This window comes from Giraffa tippelskirchi, chromosome 3 (genome assembly GCF_054371585.1).
Source record: "Giraffa tippelskirchi isolate mGirTip1 chromosome 3, T2T-mGirTip1v1.2.pri, whole genome shotgun sequence".
NCBI lineage: Eukaryota > Metazoa > Chordata > Mammalia > Artiodactyla > Giraffidae > Giraffa > Giraffa tippelskirchi.
The window spans coordinates 184,605,394-184,615,305 of record NC_137277.1 but is presented as its reverse complement, the minus strand read 5'-3'; the positions used below and the strand labels follow the sequence as shown (position 1 = coordinate 184,615,305).

The window sequence follows — 9,912 nt, the reverse complement described above, 5'->3', positions numbered from 1 at the left end:
GTAACAGGAATGTACTGAGGTTGTACTTTTGTATTGAAAAGCTTTTAATTTATTTGCAGAAGAATAAATAACATTAATCGTGGTCTCCATTGACTGGACTCTGGCTCTGTAGCAGACTGTGAGGGTTATTAAGATGTCCATTTTCCGGGTGAGGAAACCAAAGCCCAGAGGAGTGGGTGGCTGTCCCTGGGTCATACAGCCAGGAAAGGCCGAGGCCAATTCTGGCTCCCTGCACAGCTGACCCCTGCGGGACAGTTGGTCCCTAAGCAGACCTTGACCACAGCAGCCCCTGGGTGACCGGCTGGGCAGGGCAGGACTCAGAGTGGCTTCCTGGCACAAGGCGAGAAGCAGCCCACAGAACGTGTTACCAGGGCCGGAATTCACAGCATCCTGTCGAAAAGCGGGCAAGGGTTTTAGCATCAGAACGACAGGCTTGTGTCCCGGTTCTGCCGCTTGCTGGCTGTGTGACCTCAGGCAGGTCCCTTCACCTCTCTGAGCCTCAGTTTGCTCATCTTCGAAAGGGCTGAGAAACCACCTACTGCCGGGCTTGTGTGGACTGAATGTGTTGCGGATCCGAGGACACCATGTAAGTTGCCAAGTGCTGCTCATTTGTTCCTGGAATGAGCATCTATAACACACCTGCTTTTGTGCCTGGCAGGCCCTTCTCACAACAGATGGAGTCCTGGTCCCCCGAGGTGACCTACGAGGCTGGAAACCGGCAGTCAACCCGAAGGCCAGGGAGAGTTTTCCGGGGTGGTAAGCCGGTGTGGGGTGGAGGGTGGGCGTGGGTGGGACACAGCCGCCTCCGAGGCTGGGCGCTGAGTAGGTGGCCAGCGAAGGCCTCTGGGGAAGGTGACATCTGACCGAGGCTAAGACGTGGGAGGTCAGGGTGGGAAGCTCTTTAGGGGAGTGCCCCGGGCAGGGACAGCCCCGAGGAAGGGAAGAGCTAGTGTGGTTGAGGTGCTAGGAAGGCCAGGGCAGTGAGAGCAGAGAGAGCATGGGGGGCTGGGCCGGAGCTGGAAGGCCTCATGAGGGCCGCAGACGGCTTTCCCAGGGCGCACATGTGACTCCTCGACGCCCCCCATCTTGGGCCGGGGGGCCCTTTGCAGGGGGCTTGTGTATCCATCTCAGGAGGTCAGCGTGTGTCTGAGGACATATGTCATTCCCTTGAAGCAGAGAGAGGCTGTCCTGCTGAGATCGTGGAAGAGCAGGAGGGCTTTGGGCAGGGCTGCTGGGAGGCGGGAGGAGGAGACACCTGTCCGGAGGCCCTGGTCCCTGGGAGCAGCCAGGGTGGATTAAAGGGCAGCAGTGGGGCGCAAAGTGGGGGCGCTCAAGGGGCAAGAAGAGCCTAATGTCCCCAAATTTGGGAAGATGTGGGAAGGCCCAAAGTGGGGCCAGAGAGGGACCCAGGAGGCCCCAGAAAGGGGCTCAGAAAGGTGCCCAGGGAGGCTCCGGAACGTATTCTCCCAGGCACCCTCATCGGAGGCAGGGGTTTGGACTGGTCCCTGGAGTTGCCACACCCTCAAAAAACCCCAGACGTCTAATGCCCATCTGCGGATCATGATCCTTAGCAAGATGGGTCTTTCTAGAAATGACATTTTCTCCCCAGCACAGCTGATGGGGATTTGAAAGGGGTGCCCGTGGGACATCTCTGGGAGGGCGCCCTGCGGGGGTGGAGCCTGCCAGTGTCACTCTGGCGCCCTGAGCCGTTTCCTCCCTGCCTTCCGCTTTGCTGGGAGGCTGGAGGCACTTGTGCTTGCAGAACCCTCCGCTTAGCTCTTGGCCCAAAGTGAGGAACCGACAAGGGGGCTGTTCCAGTCCTGGGTCCCCCAGTCACAGGATCACGGACTCTCAGGGTGGAAGGGAGGTCCAAAAACCCATCCCTCCATCCACTGACTGGTCACTTCTATGGAGTCCTGCTGGGCATCATCCACCTCAGCTTGGTTTCCTCTGATAACAGGATGCTCACTCCCCACCCCTCGAGACAGCTCAGTTCAGTCTTAGGCAGGTTTGTTGGCAGTTCTCCCTTTTGCAGAGCCCAGCTTTATATCCTTTATCTCCTCTAGGGGTTCCAGTCCATTCTCCTGGGACTGCAAAGAGCACGTGTGGGCCTCGTGCTTAGTCGCTCAGTCGTGTCCGACTCTTTGTGACCCCATGGACTGTAGCCCGCCAGGCTCCTCTGTCCATGGGATTCTCCAAGCAAGAATACTGGAGTGGGTTGTCATGCCCTCCTCCAGGGGATCTTCCTGACCCAGGAATCGAACCCTCATCTCCTGTGTCTCCTGCATTGGCAGGAGGATTTTTTTGACCACTGAGCCACCTGGGAAGTCCCTGCATAGAGCACATCACGTGTCTAATCCACACACAGATTACAGTTATCTGGGTCTGCTCTCTGGTCCCGCCAGCCACCCTCCATCAGGATGCTCTAGCTCTGATCTCCCAGCTCCCACCCCTTCATTTGTCTGGGTTCCTTTTCCATGCAGGGCTGAGCACAAGACTAGGTGCAGAATGCAGAGAAGACACAGGAGCCTCCAACCTCCTCTTTGTACGAGGTAGGCTTATCTGACATCGGGGCCTTTGCCAGCTCTCTCCCATCCTTTCCTTTCTTGGGCGTCCTAAAAGCACAGACACAGCTGTCTGAGGCATGGAGGGGGCTCCTAGACTGCCCCTTTCCTTAGCCAGAGGAGGGTCAGGCTGAGCCAGCCACATGCCCAGAGACCAGAGGAGACTCCAGCCAACTGTGGGCATTTTTAACTGAAAACATGTTTTCTTCCTCTCGTCTTTAAGTGACAAAAATAAAACAAGCTCGCTGTAAAAATATGAAGCAGTTCCAAAGTGTATAGAGTACAAAGCAAAGGCCCTTTTCATAGCTCTCTCTCCCCAAATCTTAACCTCTGTCAATAGATTGGTGGGGCTCCTTCAAGCATTTTTCTTTCCTCATGGAAGTAAATCTCTTTTCCTCCCAAAGGGAGCGCTACACACAGTGATGGTTCATTTATGAGGAACAGGTTTCCACGTCAGCACCTTGAGCACAATCTTATTCTTTTTTTTTAAAAAAAAAATCAAATATGAAAAACAACTTTACTGTTCTTAGAACAATGCTGTGCCCATTTCAGCCACGTAAACAGCATAAAGGATTTATTGTGAAAAATGAGCTATCCTTCCATCTCATCTCCCACCCTGCCCCTGCCACTGACCTTTGCTCTGAGCTCTCTGCACCCCAAACACACAGGGCAGACCAAGTCACGTTGAATTTGGTCAAACAGCTGCCCGGGGGTGGGCCGACTATGCTTTACGACTGAACTCCTGCTGACGTCACTTAGGTTATCTCTAACTTTTCACTTCTGTTCTTGTATTTTTGGGCTGCTCCGTGGCGTGTGGGATCTTACTTCCTTGACCGGGGATTAAACCCATACCCCCTGCACTGGAAGCGATAGCCTTAACCACTGGGCCACCAGGGAAATCCCTAGCTTGTCACTTTTAAATGCTTAGGGCTGCGTAGAAAACCTTCTCAAGGGTGGGCTGGCCAGGCCACAGCAGCACCAGTCCCTGCCAGGGTGCCAGCAGCCCTGAAGACCCCGATTCACTCCTGGGAGGTGGCCGGGGACAGGACAACACAGGAGGAGAAAGGACACCAGGCCAGGAGTCAGGAGGCCTGGGTTCAGAGGGAGCCATTTCCCCTTTCTGACCCTTGCTCTTCCTCCTCAAATGAGGATGCTGGCCCAGAGGGCACTGGCGGCCTTTCCTGGCTTGCATCAGACCCCAGGGCATAAAATCGCGCAGAGTCTTCTCCAGTGCCCTGCAGTTCTTCCCTGCCACTCAGAAGGGCTCTCTGCTCTGGTGACCATGAAAGGCTACTGGACTTGTCTGATGGTCTGGAGGAGGTTCAGTCTCTGCTCTAGGACCTGTCTGGGGGGAGGCAGCCTGTCCGGTGCCACGTCAGAGGGAAGATGGCCCTGGGATGGGAGGGGAGGACCTGGGTGAGAGTCAAAGGCTTACGAAGGACCTTCTGGATCAACCTCTATCCCTGCTTTCTCAGGACAAGGCTTTTCACGTGGCTTCAGTAAGGGCTTGTGTCATTTCAGGCCCAATTAAATAACAGACACACTCTAGGTATTTCAGATTGTTGTTGTTTAGTCACTAAGTCTTGTCCGACTCTTTGCAATCCTATGCACTGCAGCATGCCAGGCTCCTCTGTCCTCCACTGCCTCCTGGAGTTTTCTCAAATTCATGTCCATTGAGTTGGTGATGCTACCTGACCATCTCATCCTCTGCCGCTCCCTTTTCCTTTTGCCCTCAATCTTTCCCAGCATCAGGGTCTTTTCCAATGAGTCTTTTCGCATCAGGTGGCCAAAGTATTGGAGCTTCAGCTTCAGCATCCGTCCTTTCAATGAATGTTCAGGGTTGATTGACTGGTTTGATGGCCTTGCAGTCCAAGGGTATTTCAGACAGATGTACTTAAAACAGGGCACTGGTTCCCCAGGTTGTTTATGGGGAGCTGAGAAGCCAAAGCAGGGAATGATGAGTCAACCCAGAGATCAGCCACCATGGGAAACTGCCACCACCCGGGGGTGGAGGGACCAGGGGAGGCACTGGGGTGTGCAGGGCCCAGGATCCCAGGCTACTCGGTGCCAGCTGGCACCTGGCTGGGTGGAGCGCAGAGGAAATGCAGCAGCGTCCAGTGACCCCCCACCCCCTGGGGCAGACTTGAACTCGAGAGGAATAGTCCAGCTTTTCCGTTTATGCCTCCCTCCTCCATTTCCCCCGGTACCTTGACGGGGCAGAACGTAACTGAAAACTGTCTGGCAAGGGAGCCTGGGCAACAGAGCCCACAGGCATCAACCCCCTCTGCAACACAGACAGGAAAGTGTTTGAGGCTGGAAGCCCACACCTGGCCCATGACTATTTGTGCTTAAATGTTCCAGGTGCCGGGGAGCTCACTCTCTAGCCTTAGGGGCGGCAGCAGCAGTCTGTTTCACTGCCTGCTGTGTACAAACACCTGCTCAGGATAAAGAAGTGTCTGTGACTCCCATCCTGAAGATGAGGGTTTGCAGCAGGAACCCTTTGTGTAAGACAGTTGCTTCATGCCTCCCGGCTTTGCTCATGCTGCCATAACGGCCAGGAATGCCCCTTCCACCCAGCTGACTCTCACCCATCTGATGAGATTCAGCTCCTCCAGAAAACCTCCCAGCTCCCCATCCTGGGTGATGGCATCCTGTTGCTCATTGAAAGCACCTCATGCCTCCTTCCCTATTTAGCACTAAGTACATCACGTCACGCTCGAGTCTCCCTGTTGGTCCATCTGATTCATCGGGGCGTAGAACTTGACGGACTTGACTTTGCCTCCCCAGTGCTAACCTACTAAATACTTTGCATACGTTATCGAATTCTCCCAACTACAGGAAGTTAGCTACTATTATCCTCATTTCTCAGCTGGGGAATCTGAGGTTCAGAGAGGAGAACATCCACGCCCTCTTGGCTCTGGGAAACAGAGCTGGGATCTGAACCCACTTCTCATCTGTGAAGGCCAGGTTCCGTAAGCGCGGGGCCAGCCCACACGGTCTTGCCCCAGTATAGCTGGGCAGTGGAGTGGAAATGCACCGACTACCTCCCTGGGAACGTTTTCAGTTCAGCTCTGGTGCCTCGTCCCTTACCCTCCGTCCAAGCCCCTACGTCAGTCCCCTGCAGATGAGGAGGCCATCCCCATGGCCACTTCTCCATTCTGAAATGACCAAGAGGCCAGGCTGGGGCAGCAGGTCTAACCACAGATTGACAGATGTTTCCACGTGTGGAAGTGGGGTTTGAGCCTTGACGTGTGTTTTCACGGTTCCCTTTTCACTCTCTCCCTCGGGTAATGTGTCTAGTCGTGGTCTTGATGCTCTGAGGTGTTTCATGTCTATTGCACACACTCCTTAGACTGTTCTTACCACTTTTTCTCATTAGCAGAGCACTTTCTAATTTGCATAGCACTTTTATACGCAACAGCTCAGTGGATCTTCCTGGCAAACCTGGGACCTGTGTCTGTTTAATAGATGGAGGCTCAGAGAAACTAAGAAAAGACAGTGACAACAATTTGTTGCCCTCATTATCTCCTTTAATCTTCCCAGCAGCTATATAAGGTAAATGATATTTGCGACTCCATGACTGTAGCCCACCAGGCTCCTCTGTTGATAGGATTTTCCAGGCAAGGATACTGGAGTGGGTTGCCATTTCCTCCTCCAGGGGATCTTTCCGGCCCAGGTATCGAACCTGGGTCACCTGCATTGCAGGTGGATTCTTTACTGACTGAGCCACCAGGGAAGTCCCCAAAGGATATTATCATCCCTATTTTATTTTATTTTGGCCACCCCCTTGGGGAGGCATGTGGAACTTTCCCAACCAGGAATCGAACACATGCCCCACTGCATTGGAAGCTTGGAGTCTTAACCATGGGACTACCAGGGAAGTCCTCCTCCCTATTTTAGAGGTAGGAAAACTGAATCTCAGAAAGGATAACTGACGTGCTCAAGGCCGCACAGCAGCAAATCCAGACCTAGAACCCATCTCGTGATTCCTGGCCCAGTGTTCTAACCAGCTCTTGAGAATAGCCGTAAAACTGGAAAAAACAGATTAGTATATTTCAATAAATCCACATCACTGAACATAGACATACTAATATTTTATATATCTTAGGAAATAAGAATGCTGTCAGTTAAACTAAGACACGGTACTTTATCACTTAGAATTTGTTTCCTACTTAGTGAAAGAACCCTTTTAGACTTAGATGCATATCGTATATATGCATATTTATATACAACACTCTTGTATATACATAAGAGGAAATTTGTATGAAAACAAATTTATGTGAAATGAAACTAAATTTATATAAAAATAAACTTCTTCACATACAAAATCTGACTCTGACTTAAGGAGCAGCCAAGGCTCATGCTTTTTCACACAACATCTTCTGCTGTGCCAGCCAGCACTGGTGATACAGACCTCGCTCTCCCTTTCTGCTTTTAGAAACATTTTATGGAACCAAAGCCTTCATAGAATAATATGCACAAATCATAAGTATTTCTGATAAGCTTTTATCCATGTATGTGTACATGTATGATCAGTGATAGGCTGATTGTTAAGTATTAATGGCTAGGACTTTTGCAAACCAGTTTTTAAATTAAACTCTTAGTTGCCACGGTGGGAATATTTACACCATGGAAATTGACAAGTGCTACAGTTCAGGGCTCCCCATCCCCACCACCCTCAGAGGTTGGTATACCAGCACCCCCTCATTGACTGTACCCATCATCAGAAGGGGGGGCAGAGGATGGATGGCATCACCGACTCGATGGACATGAGTTTGGGTAGACTCCGGGAGTTGGTGATGGACAGGGAGGCCTGGTGTGCTGCAGTCCATAGGGTCACAAAAAGTCAGACACGACTGAGCAACTGAACTGAACTGAACTATCAGGATCAGGAGCGAGTTTTCCAGCCTCCAGAAGGCCCCTCTGTGCTCTCCTAGCCCATCTCCACCAAGGAATCTCTGAAGCAGCATTTTTTTACAAGAATTTCAGGTGAGGGTCCTTATACTGGCCCTGCCTTTTGCAGCTCTTCCCACATTTGATTCCCAGTGAGGAATGCGGCTGAACGCGTCTGTCTGCTTTACCCACAATCGGTTGTTTCCTAAAGGTTAAAAGAATGCTTCTCTATTGTCTCTCGAGTTTTCTTCCAAGCCACAGAAACCCATCCCAGAGTGCTGGGCAGGCAATAGTGACTCCATCCAGAGGGCTCCTGGCCAGCAGAGACTGGGAGACACACTCTGATTTCAGAGCTATTAAAATGTGAAGGCCATGCCTCTTAAGATGGCTGAGATACAGGGTATTATTACTTTTTTGATCATCTTCCTTTGTGGAAGCAATTTCTTTTGAGAAGCAGCTTGTCTTGATGATTAAGCCCCGTGGAGCGGAAGCATCTCGATATTCCTCATGGCCAGCAGTCTCAGTGGTGGTCCCGTCCCTAAGCTGCTGGCATCTGCCCATTTCTTCAGGGTCAGCTGGGTGTTACTACCTCTAGCCGCGACCTGGAAAGAGAAGGAAACCATGGCTCTGACACCAGACTGCTTCTGGATCATCTTTTCTGGGTGCAGATGAAGGCAGGGCATGTGCCCTCTGGGAATGGTGCAAGGTGTTCTTTATGGGCTTCCACCGCAGACACACCCCTGTGATGACTATTTCAAAGAGTCAGCGTCCTCTTCCCAGCCTAGCAGTGACCTTCTGCAAATTTGCACGTGTGTGTTCCAAGCTGCTTCAGTCGTGTCCGACTCTTTGTGAGCCTATGGACTGTAGCCCACTAGGCTCCTCTGTCCGTGGGATTCTCCAGGCCAGAATACTGGAGTGGGTTGCCATAACTTCCTCTAGGGGATCTTCCTGACCTAGCAATCGAACCTGCATCTCTAATTTCTCCTGCATTGGCAGACGGGTTCTTTACCACTAGAGCCACCGGGGAAGCCCCATATATTATGTTCCCTTAAAGTCCAGCATGCCATTGACATGGAGAAAGTGCCCAGGAAATATTTAAATGAAGGAGCCAATGACAGACCTGGGTGGAGAGATGTCATTCTGCAGCCTGCCTGACTCCTTGCCCTGGAGAAAAACCACTTCTCTGAAATTGACAGGAGCAACTAAGATGGTGTGCATCCTGGCTTCACCTGAGCTTGGAGGGGTTCATTGAAAGCATCGTAGGTGACCCCTTTGGAGACCTCAGGACCACTCCTTCCTTCTGTATCTTGATTCAGGCTGCCCTACCCCAACCCTGCCTGCCAGGGCCAAGTCCTGGGTCTCTGGCAGGTCGGGCTGAGAGTGACAGGGAGGATCAGGCTGAGACCTGCTCTGGAGCTGGGGGAGGGCATGGCAGGACACAGCATCCAGAGGGAAGCCGATCCAGAGCAGTGGGTTTAGATCAAACTGCAGAAGAGCAGGGAGGTTGCAGGAGTTTGCTGGAGATGGACTGAGTGGGTTGGATTACTGGGAGTCTGGAAAGGACCTAGCATGTTCTTCAGGAGCTGGGGGGAATCAGAGGGAAGTGCGTGGACCAGAATGTCCAGGCTCAAGTACCAGCCTGGCTCCCCCCCCATCCTCACGACTCCAGGTGGCTACTGCCTTTTCTGGACCTCAGTTTCACCACTCAGGTGATAACCCTGGTTCTGCAAACCTCCCAGTTGTGGTTGTGGGGAAAAATTAAAATGTGCTTATGTGATAGTGAGTCCTTGTTCAGGGGCCAGACCCAGAGCACTTGTCATGAATTAGTTCAGGGCTTCTCAAAGTGTGGTCCAGGGACCAGCAGCAGCATCAGCCTCACTCAGGAACTTATTAGAAATGCAAATTCTTGGGCTCCTGCTGAATCTGAAGCCCTGGCAATGTGGCCAGCAGTTTGTATTTGAACAGCCTCTCTAGCAGATTCTGGAAACCTTAACTTTGAGAATCACGGCATTAGCTTCATGGTTTGCTCATTCCTGCTGTGAGGCGAGTGCTGTTATCCTGAAAGAGTGAAAGCATCAGTCATGATGGATGGTGCCCAATTTTTCCAGACTCAAAATCAGTTTTTTGAAAAACGATATGATTCATATATTGTACAGTTAACCCTTTTACAGAGTGTGCAATTCAGTGATTGTTAGTATATTCACATTGTCATGTAGCCATTAGCACTAATTTCAGAATATTTTTATTGACCCTCAAAGAAATGGTGTACCATTTAGCAGTCACACTTCATTCCTCTTTCCTCTTAGGCCTTAGGAACCATTAATCCATTCTGTTTCTAAGGACAGACTTCTCTGGACATTGTGGACAATAGACAATGTTAATGTCAATGTCTATTCTGGATATTTCCTAAAAATGGGATCATAGTAATATGTGCTCTTTTGTTTCACTTATGACT

The 9,912-nt window shown here is 51.3% G+C and overlaps 1 long non-coding RNA gene across 1 annotated transcript; it reads left to right on the top strand.

Moving 5' to 3' along the window:
* Window positions 1-333: 333 nt before the first annotated feature.
* On the top strand, window positions 334-3,062 carry LOC145543829 (uncharacterized). The gene is made up of 3 exons (XR_014081083.1): window positions 334-586; window positions 659-756; window positions 2,067-3,062. It is a non-coding gene; the product is annotated as an uncharacterized LOC145543829 (long non-coding RNA).
* The last annotated feature ends 6,850 nt before the right edge of the window (window positions 3,063-9,912 follow it).